Source organism: Schistocerca piceifrons, chromosome 7, assembly GCF_021461385.2.
Source record: "Schistocerca piceifrons isolate TAMUIC-IGC-003096 chromosome 7, iqSchPice1.1, whole genome shotgun sequence".
NCBI lineage: Eukaryota > Metazoa > Arthropoda > Insecta > Orthoptera > Acrididae > Schistocerca > Schistocerca piceifrons.
Window position 1 is genome coordinate 464,178,945 of NC_060144.1, and position 16,036 is coordinate 464,194,980.

The 16,036-nt window shown below is 42.5% G+C and overlaps 1 long non-coding RNA gene and 1 other non-coding gene across 2 annotated transcripts in view; both read right to left on the bottom strand.

Annotated features, from left to right (window-relative positions):
* Positions 1–16,036, bottom strand: part of LOC124805268 — a 713,999-nt gene that overhangs the window by 65,632 nt on the left and 632,331 nt on the right. The gene's annotated exons all lie outside the window — the stretch shown is intronic.
* Trnat-ugu lies at positions 13,685–13,758 on the bottom strand. Its single transcript has one exon. It is a non-coding gene; the product is annotated as a tRNA-Thr (tRNA).

The following is a 16,036-nucleotide window of genomic DNA, read 5'->3' on the forward strand; positions in this document are numbered from 1 at the left end:
GTTGTATGAAAAGACTGGCAATATATAATATGTACAGGAACGAAAAGGGAACAATAAGAACGAAGTGCTCGGATTAAAAAGGATGTAAGAGAGGGATGTAGTCGTCCACTCCGAACGTTCAATCTTAACATCGAAGAAGCGATGGCGGAAATAAAAGAAAAGTTCAAGAGTGGAATTTAAATTCAAGGTCAAAGGATCTCGATGATACGATTCTCTGATGACTTTGCTGTCCTCAGTAAAGCGAAGAAGAATTACAGGATATGTTGAATGGAATGGACAGTCTAATGATTACAGAAGGTGGACTAAGAGTAAATCGAAGAAAGACGAACGTAATAAGAAGTGAAAGAAATGAGAACAGCAAGGAAGGAACATTAGGATTGATGGTCACGAAGTAGATGAAGTTCAGGAATTCTGCTACCTAGACAGGGAAATAACTAATGATTGACAGAGCAAGGAGGACATCAAAAGCAGACTAGCACCGCCAAAAAGGGCTTTCCTGGCCAAGATAAGTCTACTAGTGTGAAACATAGGCCTTAAAACGAGGAAGAAATTTCTGAGAATGTACATTTGGAGCACAACATAGTTTGGTAGTGAAACGTGGAGCGTGGGAAAACCGGAACAGTAGAGAAAAAAAAATTTGAGATGTGGTGCTACAGACAAACGTTAAAAATTAGGTGGACTGATAAGGTATGGCATGAGGAGGTTCTGCACAGAAACGGCAAGGGAAGGAATATATGAAAAACACTGAAAATAAAAAGGGACAGGTTGATGGAACATCTGTTGAGACATTAGGGAATTACTTCCATGGAACTAGAGGGAACTGTGGAGGGTAGCAACTGGGGAGAAAGGCAGAGACTGGAATACATCCAGCAAATAATTGTGTACATAGGTTGCAATTGCTACTCTTGAGATGAAAAGGTTGGCACAGAGGAGGAATTTGTGGATGACCGTATCAAGTCAGTCAAAAAAAAAAAAAAAGTGGTACTATATCTGCCTGCATTTAACACGTATGTTTCCGATATACGCGACTGAAACGGAAATAGCTGATTATCACTAGCGATATCTGAATGAATGGGGATTCTCTTGTATTCAGTTCGGTAGCGAAAATTTATAGCGTCTAGGCTGTTAGAAATCCACAGGAAGGTGTCAGCCAGTTGTAGGAAAGGCTATTCTTTCTTCGCTCGCTATAGCTCCTTTCCTTGTGGATGTATGTGAGTTATGTCGTATGTAGAGTGAAGGTGAGCTTAATGGATGCGAGTGTAGTGTAGCGTTATGTGTGTTGCATGATGATGGTGATATTGAGAGAACGGAGAGCGTGCAGATGGAGAGGTTTGGAAGTTAATCCAGGATATTGGCTCAAAGACTGATGATCAGGAACTATACGCCACAATTTCTTCACCCTTGCTGGCCAAATACTGGCAGTGAAAATTTTACCCACCACCTGGATTCGACCCAGCTTTCATCTGAATTGAGGGCCACCGCTCAGGCGTGCATTAGCTACCTCGGATACAGAGGCAGGTCATTATTTATGTGACATAACAAAATCTGTCAATAATTTTTGTTGTTGCCGTTGATAATTGTGGTTTAGTTTCTCTTTTTTTTCCAAGAGATCCACCACTCATTAACACTGTCGCAAGTATTTTGATGTTGTGTGGTTATTTTAGCAGAAACATAACTACCAATTTTCACTGACAGTATTTGGCCAGCAAGGGGAGGAGAAGTGGTGGCATAAGGTTACTGATCACCAAATGTTGCGCCAACGTCCTGTTTTAAATACGAAACCTCTCCATAGTGTCTCTTAAAGCGACGGCTTGATGATGATCCGCCCGCCGTTTAGGGACCTTAAGCATGGCGACCCCCTTGGTGCTATTCGCGAAGAGTAGGCTATATGCCGGCACTGGGCTTCACACTCTTCCTTTTCTCCTCCTCCTCCTCCTCCTCCTCCTCCTCCTCATCATCATCATCATCATCAAACACAGACAGTATGCCACACACACAAACATACACGCACACAGTACGTATATGTAGTATTACAAATAGAGTGTAATGGAGGAAATTGTAAACGAAACAAAGAACTGCAAATTTATAAAGCATTCAGGTCACCAAAACCAACGTCTGATTTTCATTGTATGTGTTACTCGGGCTTCTTCCACACTCTGAGTACTTGACTCGACTTTACATTCGCATGTCACCTCACCATAACATATGTAGCATCTCTCACATCACTGTCCTACATAAAGAAACATTCCTATTTCACAAACTGACTGAAGTTATATTCATATTTTACACTAAGATCAATGTGTGACATTTATATAGTACCAAATAAAATTATTTTAATTTCATACGTCCCTGACAGATTCGTCATACCTAAAATCACCGCGGCTGTGTAGACGAAACAGTGTGCTGCGTTGTTGCTATGATTCACTATGTACTTAGACATTTTGAACTTTCATTTCCTTCTTCTTTCTACATTTCCATCCTACCACAAACTTGCTGCGTCCCACACGATTGTAATTTTTTCTTGTCCTTCACGAGTGTCGCGACATATTCGAACATAAATTCACAAATGGCTCATATGGCTCTGAGCACTATGGGACTTAACTTCTAAGGTCATCAGCCCCTAGAACTTAGAACTACTTAAACCTAACTAACCTAAGGACATCACACACATCCATGCCCGAGACAGGATTCGAACCTGCGACCGTAGCGGTCGCGCGAACATTAATTCCTCGAGAGTTATTTCCTAGCTGGGATCTTGCCCACATCCTAAATATAAATTAATTTCCTGCACTCATGTCATGCCATAACCAATGCATCATTAGGAAGCAGCCGAATACTGTTTCTGTCACACACGGTAAAGTAATTGATCATCGAGTAAAAAATAAATAAAAGAAGACATTGGGGGTTATGTCTTCCACACAGGTGCGAGGATTTTAGTCGTGGAAACGTCTCTGCGGGATCAAGGAAATAAAAAGTCATTTTAGTGATTACGGGTTATTTATCTGCCAGTCGTGTCAAGTCCTCATCAAGCGATAACTTATCGCATGCTGAGTACTTCCATGTAAGCAGGCAGTCAAGTAATGAAGCTTTCAAATGCGCTCTTGAGCGATCTGATTTGACCTCCGAGCTTTGCCTCTTGTCGAGAGTGGGCGTATTTACTCATTAATTTAGTAACATGCTGGTTTCTTTTTTTCTGATATAAATGACATTTCTTTAGAAGCTGATGGTACATGCGTAAGTTATTAAAGATCCTTATTTCTCTTATGACAAAATTTCGTCCTGCCCAGTCGTCATCTCTGTTGTACAAGGCGCGTTCAGTAAGTAATGCAACACTCTTTTTTTCCGAAAGCAGGTTGATTTTATTCAGGTTTCCAATATGCCACATTACTCCTCACTCTTTCAGCTACAAAACCCTATTTTTCAACATAATCTCCGTTCAATGCGACGGTCTTACGCCACCTTACTGGGAGGGCCTGTGTGCGCGCGTGGCATCATTCTAGTGGTCGACGTCAGAGCCAACATCTTGCTGCATGAGTAACATCCGTATCTCAATTTACTACTTTCCACGGAATGGTTCCTTCATTGGGCCAAACAGATGGAAGGTCTTTATTGTCTTTTGTTGGGCGGCGAGAAACCCAGCGAGTGCACACCTTTCGGTACCCCAACTGGTGGACGAGTGTGTCAACACTACCAAGAGCGACGTCCAGGTGAGCAGCGAGGTGTTTGATTGTGATCCGTCGATCAACCCCGAATGAGAGTGGGTGCTCGCACATTCGAACACTGCAGGAGTCACAGCTGTGAAGAAATTCTGCAAGCGCCTACGAATATCTGCGATGCTCTGATTTTCGGCCAAAGGGAACTCAGTGACAGCTCTCTACTGGAAATGCGCCATTTTGAAGGCTACGTATAGCACCGTCCCCTGTCGGATCCATAGGAGCTGAAGCGAAAATATTCAACGACGTTCCACAACAAATTTCGCATTTTTCAATCGAAATTGACAAGAATAAAAACTGTTGCATAACTTATTGAACGCCCCACGTAGTTAGTTTTTGGTAAGTAGTGTTATTGCTGTAATTGTTATCGTCTTTTTTACTGCGCCCATTTGTTTTGGCGAGTCAACATGAACTAATAACCCGGTTTTGAAAGGATAAAAAAGGGAAAAAAGAAAGCACGTTACAGCCAAGAGGTTGCAATACGACTTTCTTTATTAACAAGTACCTGAGTCGAAACAAGGCCCCGGGAGTAGACAACAATCCATTTGAACAACTGGAGGCCTTGGGAGAGCCAGTCCTGACAAAACTCAACCATCTGGTGAGCAAGATGTATGAGACAGGCGAAATACCCTCAGATTTCAATAAGAATATAATAATTCCAATCCCAAAGAAAGCAGGTGTTGACAGATGTGAAAACTACCGAACTATCAGTTTAATAAGTCACAGCTGCAAAATACTAACGCGAATTCTTTACAGACGAATGGAAAAACTGGTAGAAGCCGACCTCGGGGAATATCAGTTTGGATTCCGTAGAAATGTGGGAACACGTGAGGCAATACTGACCCTACGACTTATCTTAGAAAATAGATTAAGGACAGGCAAACCTACGTTTCTAGCATTTGTAGACTTAGAGAAAACTTTTGACAATGTTGACTGAAATACTCTCTTTCAAATTCTAAAGGTGGCAGGGGTAAACTACAGGGAGCGAAAGGCTATTTACAATTTGTGCACAAACCAGATGGCAGTTAAAAGAGTCGAGAGACATGAAAGGGAAGCAGTGGTTGGGAAGGGAGTGAGACAGGGTTGTAACCTCTCCACTATGTTATTCAATCTGTATATTGAGCAAGCAGTAAAGGAAACAAAAGAAAAATTCGGAGTAGGTATTAAAATCCATGGAGAAGAAATAAAAACTTTGAGGTTCGCCGATGACATTGTAATTCTGTCAGAGACAGCAAAAGGTTTGGAAGAGCAGTTGAACGGAATGGACAGTGTTTTGAAAGGAGGGTATAAGATGAACATCAACAAAAGCAAAACGAGGATAATGGAATGTAGTCGAATTAAGTCGGGTGATGCTGAGGGAATTAGATTAGGAAATGAGACACTTAAAGTAGTAAAGGAGTTTTGCTATATGGGGAGCAAAATAACTGATGATGGTCGAAGTAGAGAGGATATAAAATGTAGACTGGCAACGCCAAGGAAAGCGTTTCTGAAGAAGAGAAATTTGTTAACATTGAGTATAGATTTAAGTGTCAGGAAGTCGTTTCTGAAAGTATTTGTATGGAGTGTAGCCATGTATGGAAGTGAAACATGGACGATATCTAGTTTGGACAAAAAGAGAATAGAAGCTTTCGAAATGTGGTGCTACAGAAGAATGCTGAAGATTAGATGGGTAGATCACATAACTAATGAGGAGGTATTGAATAGAATTGGAGAGAAGAGAAATTTGTGGCGCAACATGACTAGGAGGAGGGATCGGTTGGTAGGGCATATTCTGAGGTATCAAGGGATCACCAATTTAGCATTGGAGGGCAACGTGGAGGGTAAAAATCGTGGAGAGAGACCAAGAGATGAATACACTAAGCAGATTCAAAAGGATGTAGGTCGCAGTAAGTACTGGGAGATGAAGAAGCTTGCACAGGATAGAGTATCATGGAGAGCTGCATCAAACCAGTCTCAGGACTGAAGACCACAACAACAACAACAACATCGATAATGATACCAAATTACGGCCAGTCTGTTAACGTAACGCCTTGTCTCGAAAAATGTGGAAATGTGTAATGGTCGACATCTCAACAAATACACAAGGTTTGATAGAAAAGCTTACGTAATCAATTCATTCTGACTTGCGAAGGCCAGCCATTTTCATCATACACCGAGAGGTATTAACAGTTATACAAATCATTTGCGAAAGTACCTGTATTCTGGAACCGTAAAGCTTAATGATTTAGGAAATAAAAGATGTATCTACACAAATATGTTGCAAATTTGTATCAGTAATGTAATGTCCACCACATTTACCTTACAACTGGCGTACTCCGATAATACTGTAATGCTGGTGAAAAAATGAATGAGCATATGGCATCGTTGGCCGGGATGCCCCTATTCGGTTAATTTCGGCCGCCAAGTGCAAGTTTTATTTCAGTCGACGCCACATTGGGCGACTTGCGCGCCGGTGATTAGGATGAAATGATAATGAGGGCAAGGCAACACCCAGTCCCCTAGCGGGGAAAACCTCCAACCCTGCACGCTGCCGCCCAGCTAAGCAGGCGGAAAACGCTGGTGAACTAAGCGACATTAAGTTTCTCAATGAAGTCCCCTGTGTATGCATATGGATACTGTCACGTTATATTTGTATTCCCCGCGGCCATGTAGGCAACAGAACCTACTATGAGTTCGACAGTGTTATTGAGATTAGTCGTGAATAAATAAATGCATATCGTAGCTTCTTGCACCCCTTGTCTTCTCTTTTGAAGACCATGGGAGATGTGGAGCACCCACCGCACAAATATTCTTGTACGCGAGTTCTTTTGTTACTTCACAAGCATTGAAATCGCCTCCTCTCGCAGAGGATCAGTTACGACATTCCGTTAAGTGTGTAGTGTAATTTTATTTTATCCATCATTTTATCCATTATAAGTGGTTGGTGCAACGCTCTGTCTGTAAAAATGGGTTAGTGTGATATTAAAAACTTGTGTTGTTGCCAGTCAAGGTTTTCGTTGTTTATTCCTTGCAAGATTCATTTAAGGAAATAATTACCATTGCATAGTGGACTTTTCCTCTTGTACTATGGCATTTATGTGTGATGTTTTCGATGTGTGAGCTGCTGCATTATAACACTATCTTCTTCTGTATGTATAAAATAAAAAAAAATATGTAAAGAACCCATCATTTACGTAATGACAAGCAATTGTAATGCAAAGATAAGTTTCCACATTCCAAGATGCTGCTTTATCATTTATCTTTTAAAACAAACAAAAAAGAGCTACTGTGCATCTGCCACTATAAGATTGGTGTCACTTGATCTTCTATCTTACTTGGTAATACAGAAGCATTTTATGAATGTAATTAATTGTGCAGATATGTTGTATTTAGTAGATATATTCGAAACACACACTTTTATATACCCTCAATTAATCACAGCTGCCGGCCGAAGTGGCCGTGCGGTTAAAGGCGCTGCAGTCTGGAACCGCAAGACCACTACGGTCGCAGGTTCGAATCCTGCCTCGGGCATGGATGTTTGTGATGTCCTTAGGTTAGTTAGGTTTAACTAGTTCTAAGTTCTAGGGGACTAATGACCTCAGCAGTTGAGTCCCATAGTGCTCAGAGCCATTTGAGCCAATCACAGCTGTAAGTTATTATTTCACAGTATGCCGATTTAAACAGGACTGTAATCACCATTGTTCAGTGACGCAACGATCTGAGCTTCATGTTCGCTCTTTCATTGAAAATTTATCAAAGAAAGAACCTACCTTTGTAGGGACGAAGTCTAACTTCAGTTTCCTTGCTTTTCTTACAATTTCACGGTGTAGAAATTGTATCGAAATTTCACGCACAAAAAGTCGATGAACAATTGATGCGTTGACACACTGACCTGGACATCCAGCGGTGGAAGAAAAAGAATGAAGTTATTTAAGACCCTAGTAATTATAATGAGAATCAATCTCATCGCTGTTGGAATATGCTCTCATGACACTGCAAAACGTATATGAAATTTTCGAATCACTCGCATATTTAAATTCACTTAGGTGGAGAATGTATCATTTGGCGTAATTTACATTAACTTTAAGGCACATTTCAGCTTATTCTGCATTATTTAAAAAAAACCTAAGGGTAACGGAATAATGTTACCGCACACATCGAAAACATCATGCATAAAGGCTGTAGTACAAGGAAAAATTGACAAAAAGGTCAAATGTTTTTCGAAATGATTTATCTAAAAGTAAAAAATGAAATACATTTGAGCAACATTTCACATCTTTTTGAATGATGCTCGAAATCATGTACAGCAATATTATGTCAATGGACAAATATCCTCTATTACTCTTCAAAACTCTAAGTTATACGTCAAACATTGAACTTCAAATTCTCAGTCGGCACCTCATTTGCTGTACATGATTTCGAGCATCTTTCAAAGGCGTGTCAAATGATTCTCTAATCTGTTTTATTTTTTACTTTTAGACAAATAATTTCACAAATCATCTGACCGTTTTCTTTAAATTTTTCTTAGCTTCAAGTTTTGTTCTTAAGTACCCCGATTTTCTTAAGCCATTAAAACTTCTTTACGAAACCAGAAATCATAGTGGCCATTTTGAGACCAAATTTCTCCATTTCTCACACTTCGTTTGGCTATGATAATTCAGACAAAAATCCAATGCCTGATTTCTAGAGCTTTTTCCGCTCCGATCAAACATTTTGCCAAATAAAGCATAATGAGAATAGAAATTATATCCCGGAACGTGTCGTGCAAGAAATAAATAAAAGCAAATCATGGCTGGGAGCATCAAAGGTTATTAATAAGAAACAAATTCATCGTATAGCGTAAGCTAAAAAAAAATTAAAATATATGTGAATAGAGGCTTATTGGTAAAATTTTCTCGGGAAATCAGGCGAATAGTATCTTAGTTGCGGAGCGAAGTTTCGACAAGTTTCTCACTTTTTATCTTTGGACGAAGAGCAAAATTATGGAACTTGTAGGAACATCGCTCTGAAACGAAGATGGTAATCTGCTGATTTAGTGAGACGCACTCCTTAACATATTAAAACCCTTACGTATCACAAACGCCAGGAGGAAACGAGTAAAGAAAAGGTAGTTTTCGTTATACATCATTTTTCGGACATGAATGATTCGGAGTGAAAAAATAAAAGAAGACTGAATCAACGTACCGGAAGACGCTGTATCTCTTTTGTCGGAGACGATAGAGCAGACCACTTGGGTGACCCAGCGCACGACGCGGATAGCCAAGACCATTGCGCGGTGGGTCGTGCTGCACTGCGCGAGGCACTCGATAAGGTAGGGCAGGGAAGGGCTACTCACCTGGCAGGGATAGCCCTGAGGGCAGCCAGGCGGGGTGCAGGAACCAGGGCTCCGGCGTGACGGCACGCCGCATCGCCCTCCCTCCTACTGCCGCCGAAGCCGACGCACCGCGCAGCCGCTCTAATGGGATCCCCGCCCTTATTGGATTAGCGAGCGAGCGAGTCCGCTGCCCGCTGCTGTTTATGCAACAACTGCCTCAGCTAGGTAGTGGCCAGTGTACTTGCAACGTGATGCCCCCAGCACTGACGAATATTAACATCTGCTTCTGATCAAACGTATTTACACACCCCTAGCACCAGGGAAACGACCTCTACACGTCACGACAATACCGTACAAAAAGATGCAGGATATATAACATTGTCCAGTCACATTAATCTGACCATCTGCCAAAATCCTGAATAACCACCTTTGCAACGCGGACCACTGCGAGACACATAGGAAGAGAGTCGGTGCAAGGTTCTGGAAGGTGCCAACAAGGACGTAGACTCATGTCGACTCCAGTCCGTGGCGATAGCCTTCTCAGTTGAGGGTCCATGGTACGTACAGCACGATCGAGGTGACCCCCCATAGATTCTTGATTGTGTTTAAATCAGGGATGTCTCGTGGCGAGGGGTGTGTGGTAAACTCGTCCAGGTGCTCTCCGAACCACACTCAGACACGGCGAGCTATAAGACACGTTGCCTTGCTCTGTTCCCTGCAGGTGGATGCCATAATGACAAAGAAAAACAAACTGCATGTAGGGCTAGACATGGTCCTTAGGTTTGGGAGCACACTTGTGTTGATCCATTGCCACTTCCAGTGAAAGGGTACAGTACCGCCCGACATTGAAAATAGGTACAACACACTTCATTATTTTTGTCAGAGCAACACAATTTTTTTTGGTAAAATAACTCAATTTCAATTAATACAGCGAAGCCGGATACCAGTGTGGGAAAGAATGACAATTTATTGATTTAATTGATCACATGTGCACTCCCACAAAGTAAATCCCTACATCCAGTTTGGTGAGATCTGTGAAATGAATGAATGTATGGTCGTCTGCTAACCGCAGATAGTGAATGTGAATATATGATCATCTCTGAGTCGATCCTTTGGCCACATTTGGTGGGACCAAAGAGATGAAATTTACCAGAGCTTTGAGCGCCTGAAATGTGGCTGACCAATACGATAGGAAGGTGCTTCCCCCACCTCGACACAGGTGCGAGAGGACCTAGAGAACGGCCACGTTTCAGCACTCTGCCGCTGGATCTTGTGCTGTTAAGACCTGTTTTAGTTGTGCTTCGTAATGATGAAAGAGTGGAGACATGGTATGCATGTGGAATATTTAAGAGTAGTTTGAAATAATAATTTCTCTATTTCAGGAACTTTTGTGGGTAGAATTAAATGTCAGGCAGGTAATATTAAAGGGATTGTAGGAATCTTCGGAAGTGACCAACGGTCACAACGAAACCACGTGTAGCATTAAGTTGAAATACTTCCGTGTGCTTAAGTTAAGCTGAATTACTAGCGTGTGTACAATAAGTTGAAATATTTAAGAAATAGTGTGTGTACCATAAGTTGAAATATTTAAGAAATGGCGTGTGCAGGACTTGAAATTAGAGACGAGTACTTCCACGTGGTGAGTACTGTGTGAGTCTCAAACTGTGTATGAGACAAAAGATAAAGAGAAGTACTCGTCTATGGTATCAGTTGAGGACTCGCGTGTGTGATGAATACGTTCTTAATATTACTTTGCGTGATATGATTCCGTGTGACGCTTGATTAAAACTCTGAGAGAGAAGCAAGGTGAGTCGGCCGTCTATCCAGCAACGCCACTTGGCTTGCATTGCACAGGAAGACGTGCAAATATCTCCAGAGTTCATAGTAGGAAAGTAGAATTACAAAGTGGGGCAGTGTCGTGTGAAACTGGGATAAATATTAATTGAAGTGGGAAAGCTGAAAGTGATAGTGTTGTTGTGCCCGCATCTCGTGGTCGTGCGGTAGCGTTCTCGCTTCCCACGCCCGGGTTCCCGGGTTCGATTCCCGGCGGGGTCAGGGATTTTTCTCTGCCTCGTGATGGCTGGGTGTTGTGTGATGTCCTTAGCATAGTTAGGTTTAAGTAGTTCTAAGTTCTAGGGGACTGATGACCATAGATGTTAAGTCCCATAGTGCTCAGAGCCATTTGAACCATTTTTTTTGATAGTGTTGTGACTATTTAGTGTTTTATATTTCTTATTGCAGTGTGATGTATGTCATGTAATTTGGGTATGTGCGGTTTGCATGGGAGAGTAGCAAGGTAGTTTCAAAAGATTAGTGGGTTATGCTTGTTCCTTCTGTACCGCTCGGTCTGGAGGAAAGTTTAGTGATGATGATTGCGAGAGTCGAAGTGTGAGGTACAATAAAAGATCAACCATCCTATCCAGAAAGTGCACTGTAGCGTTAAAAATAATTACGAGACCATAATATAGAGATTCACCATTGTAAAGCCAGACCCACTGGGCGGAATTTCTCATGTGTTATTGTTGTAGGTTATAGAATTTGTGCGCTTAGGTTATAGAATTTATCGGAATAAATAAGATAGTGAAAAGAAAAAGATTGGTGGACTTTTCCTTCGAATTGTATGTTTTCATAATGTCCCGAATTTATAATGTGTGCGCCATTCATATTCAGTGCGGTGGCCACGTGTTGACAAAAGCCGTTAAATAAAATAAGAAAGAAAATGTGGTATTGCCAGTGCGTAGTGAACAGTCAGAGTTCTGTAAATCACTGATAGTCAGATATGCGTGTTTCCGTTGCGTATTAATCATATAGGAGGATAACTTGTAACTTAAGTGTGAGTACTAGAGTTCATGTTACTCGATAAGTAAGAATGAATCCACTCGCTTGGCAGACCACTCATCTTGCAGGCCTGACTGCTTGATGCCACAGTATGAGCAAGGCATGTGGGTGCCTCTCACCAGAAAGACGAGATCACCCAGGGAATGCCACAAAACATTCCCCAGACCATAATGCTCCCACTTCCGGCCTAGACCCATCTGACTATTGTAAATTGGTATTTGGTTTCAGATGGTTCACGCCATACACGCCAACGGCCATCTGTCTGATGGAGCATTAAACGTGATTCATCTGAAAATGACACCCGTCGCCGCTCAGTGGGCATCCTGTTACGGTATTAGCGTGCAAATTCCAGTCTTCGTCGCCGATAAAGGGCAGTCAGAATGGATGCATGAACCAGGGACCCATACGCAACAACTTTAGCTAAATGGTCATTGAGGAGACACTGTTGGTAGCCCTTGGTTCATCTGGGCTGTAAATTGCTCAACACCTGCACGTCTGTGAATCTTCAGGTTTTGGCGGCGCAAAGACTGTTCCATTAGGTTTCGGGTGTGCAGCCGCAAGAAATCTCCTTTTTCTTCTAATATTTCGGCTGTATAACGTTCAGCCATGATTTGGTTTGGTTTGGTTGTTTGGGGAAGGAGACCAGACAGCGTGGTCATCGGTCTCATCGGATTAGGGAAGGATGGGGAAGGATGTCGGCCGTGCCCTTTCAGAGGAACCACCCCGGCATTTGCCTCGAGTGATTTAGGGAAATCACGGAAAACCTAAATCAGGATGGCCGGACGCGGGATTGAACCGTCGTCCTCCCGAATGCGAGTCCAGTGTAAACGTTCAGCCATCTTCAGAGTGAGCCGCAAGACTGCCGCTCCAGTGCTCGCTTCGTACCTTTATACTGAAGATGGCTGAACGTTATACAGCCGAAATATTAGAAGAAGAAGGAGATTTCTTGCGGCTGCACACCCGAAACTTAATGGAACAACCTGCACGTCTATTCGCCCGTATACATCTCCGCACACGTCGTTCACCCCTGTCATCTATGGTATGCCATCCACCACAGTTACCTCGGCGCCAGGTTTGGATAGCGCCATTTTGCTATGCACAGAGTTCTTTAAGCACAACGACACACGAATTGTTTACAAACTTAGCCGTTTCGGAAATCCTTCCACCCATGCCCAAAAGCCAATGATCATGCCTTTTTGGACGTTAGATAAATCCTTCCGTTTCCGCATTACGACGACGACTACACTGTTTTCCCAGTCCCCCAACATGCTTTATACACTTCCCACTGCTAGCGTTGTCACCGGGTGCCTTAGAGTGGTTGCTGCACGCTGACTTCGAGCTTAGGTAGTGGTCAAATTAATGTGACTAGACCTTGTATGTTGGCAGCAGAGAAAGAGTAATAGGGGAATCGGTCTGTCAGGAGCGCTGAGTGATTTCGGACGTGGACCAATCACTGGACGTCAGCTGAGTAACAGTCCGCCCCCAATAGCTGAGTGACGCGGGCACGGTAGCTCAGCGTGTTTGGCCAGAGAGCTGGTTGGCCTCTGTAATTAAAAACTGAATGGAAGGTTCAACCACGGAACTTGAATAGGATGTCTTGCGACGTCCGCAACGACCAAACACAACGATCAATAACGAAGAAAATGAAAAAAAGAAAAAAAAAGTGGTCAGCACGACAGAATATCACTCCTAAGGGCCCGGCTTCGATTCCTGCCTGGGTCGGAGAACAGATACTGTAGGTGACCGTACAGCTTTTCCCTGGAATAAATGATGACTAACTGAAACCCTCAGCTGCCGACAGGTGTTGTGATCTATCTCGATGTGGACAGCTGAAAATGTGTGCCCCGACCGGGACTCGAACCCGGGATCTCCTGCTTACATGGCAGACGCTCTATCCATCTGAGCCACCGAGGACCCAGATGAACAGCGCGACTGCAGGGACTTATCCCTTGCACGCTCCCCGTGAGACTCACATTCCCAACTGTCCACAATTCTACCTATGTAATGTACCTTATAGACATTTACCCATTCACTCATTACTCGCGCACGCTTTGGCGATTCCCGTAAGAGCTTGGGCAACCTGTGCGCATTCGCACAGACGGTCAATGGCTGGGTAGCCTTTAACTATATATATGAAGACAGTAACTGTTCTCGAAAGAACAGATACTGTAGATGACCGTGCAGTTTTTCCCTCGAATAAATGATGACTAACTGAAACCCTGCCGGCCGCAGTGGTCTCACGGTTCTAGGCGCTCAGTCCGGAGCCGCGTAACTGCTACAGTCGCAGGTTCGAATCCTGCCTCGGGCATGGATGTGTGTGATGTCCTTAGGTTAGTTAGGTTTAAGTAGTTCTAAGTTCTAGGGGACTGATGACCACAGATGTTAAGTCCCATAGTGCTCAGAGCCATTTGAACCATTTTTGAACTGAAACCCTCAGCTGCCGACAGGTGTTGTTGATATACCTCGGTCGGGGCACACATTTTCAGCTGTCCACATCGAGGTATATCAACAATACCTGTCGGCAGCTGAGGATTTCAGTTAATCATCAGACCCTTTAGCGACATGACAACTATTCTAAAGTTTCACAAGCTGTGACATTGTCGCGAATAAAACAGTGACCCGTATATAGAATAAATTTCCTTTAATTTACGTCTATGGTCACAAACTTTTTGTTCACAGATTAACGGTTTCGGTGTATAATGACCATCTTCAGATCTGCAGCAAAAAATATGGAAAAAATATAAATACACTCGCAGATTGTCTACAGCTTAAAAACAATTTATAGACCATAATGAAAAGTACTACTGACATACGTATGCATTTGTGCGCTTTAGGTATGAAGAAAAAGTGTTGCAGCCACAGTGGCATCGTCAAATGTTAAATGCAAAATCAGCATCAGCATCGTCAAATATATATAAATAACAGCATATTCACGAGTCATGTTGTCAGTAGCACTACTGTTCAAAACAAGCTGCCGTACAGTAGGCGCATGATGTTTGTGTTGGAAGTTCACCAGATGTCGCTACTGTAGGCGTACACTAGTTTTCAGTGATTAATTGGACAGCGTAAAATAAAGGGGGGGGGGATACAATCGCTGAAGTCTGTAATGAGCTTATAAGGTGTGAAAGGCATTACAGTAATAAAAAGCAATGAAACAGAAAACGACAAAAGTCAGATTATTAAAAAGAGGAAGAGTTACGAGACAGTAATTGACATATGCTCAAGTGCCAATATTCTAGATAATGACATACGTAATAAACATCGTTAATAGTGTAGAAAATAATACAAAAACTATAAAACAAATAGCTGAAGAAGCCACAATGAAAGAAAACATAGTCCTGCACATAATCAGCGCGGTCTGTTAGCGCTAACGCCAGAGTTACGCATAGGCGAGAAGTGGTTAGAGGAACGTGACCGCCAGAATGTCCCTCGTACTCTGCGGCACTCCGTTGCAAGAAAAGAATGATAAAATTCCGAAGCAATGCATGATCAACATTGTCTAGTTAATGCAGTATATTACACGAACAGAGAAGGAACAAGAAAAATACAAGAATTATGCGTACAACGTACGAAAACGGACTAAATATGTAAAGCACTCTATACCAGGTGAACGGAGTGCCGCAGAGGGATAAATCGTGACTTTCATAGTGCTACCAGTCAGTTAGTACAATGACGTTAATAGTGTAGAAAATAATACAAAAACTATAAAACAAATAGCTGAAGAAGCCACAATGAAAGAAAACATAGTCCTGCACATAATCAGCGCGGTCTGTTAGCGCTAACGCCAGAGTTACGCATAGGCGAGAAGTGCTTGAGAATGGTATCTCTCCTGCTCCTGAAGACTTGGTAAATGGATATGACAACAGGAGTAAAGTGGTAACTGTCGATGGGAGGATGAATGCTAGCCAGTATGTGGCAAGGATGGTAAAACTTGTTTTAAGAGCCTCCATGACCAAGGTAACACATGGCCTCTTTCAGCCGTTAAATTCAATATCCATCACTTGACGATATCAAAAACGCCTTGATCGTTGGCCGGCATCCCCACTCTTCTGAATTCTTACTGATAGAGCGTGTCTGGGTTGCGCTGAAAAGACGTATACTTTCGTTTCCATCTCCAGCCATCAATCTTCACGAAATGACATAGTCTGTGTTTGTAGCATGGTAAAACATTCCTCGTGATAGCACTCGGTGA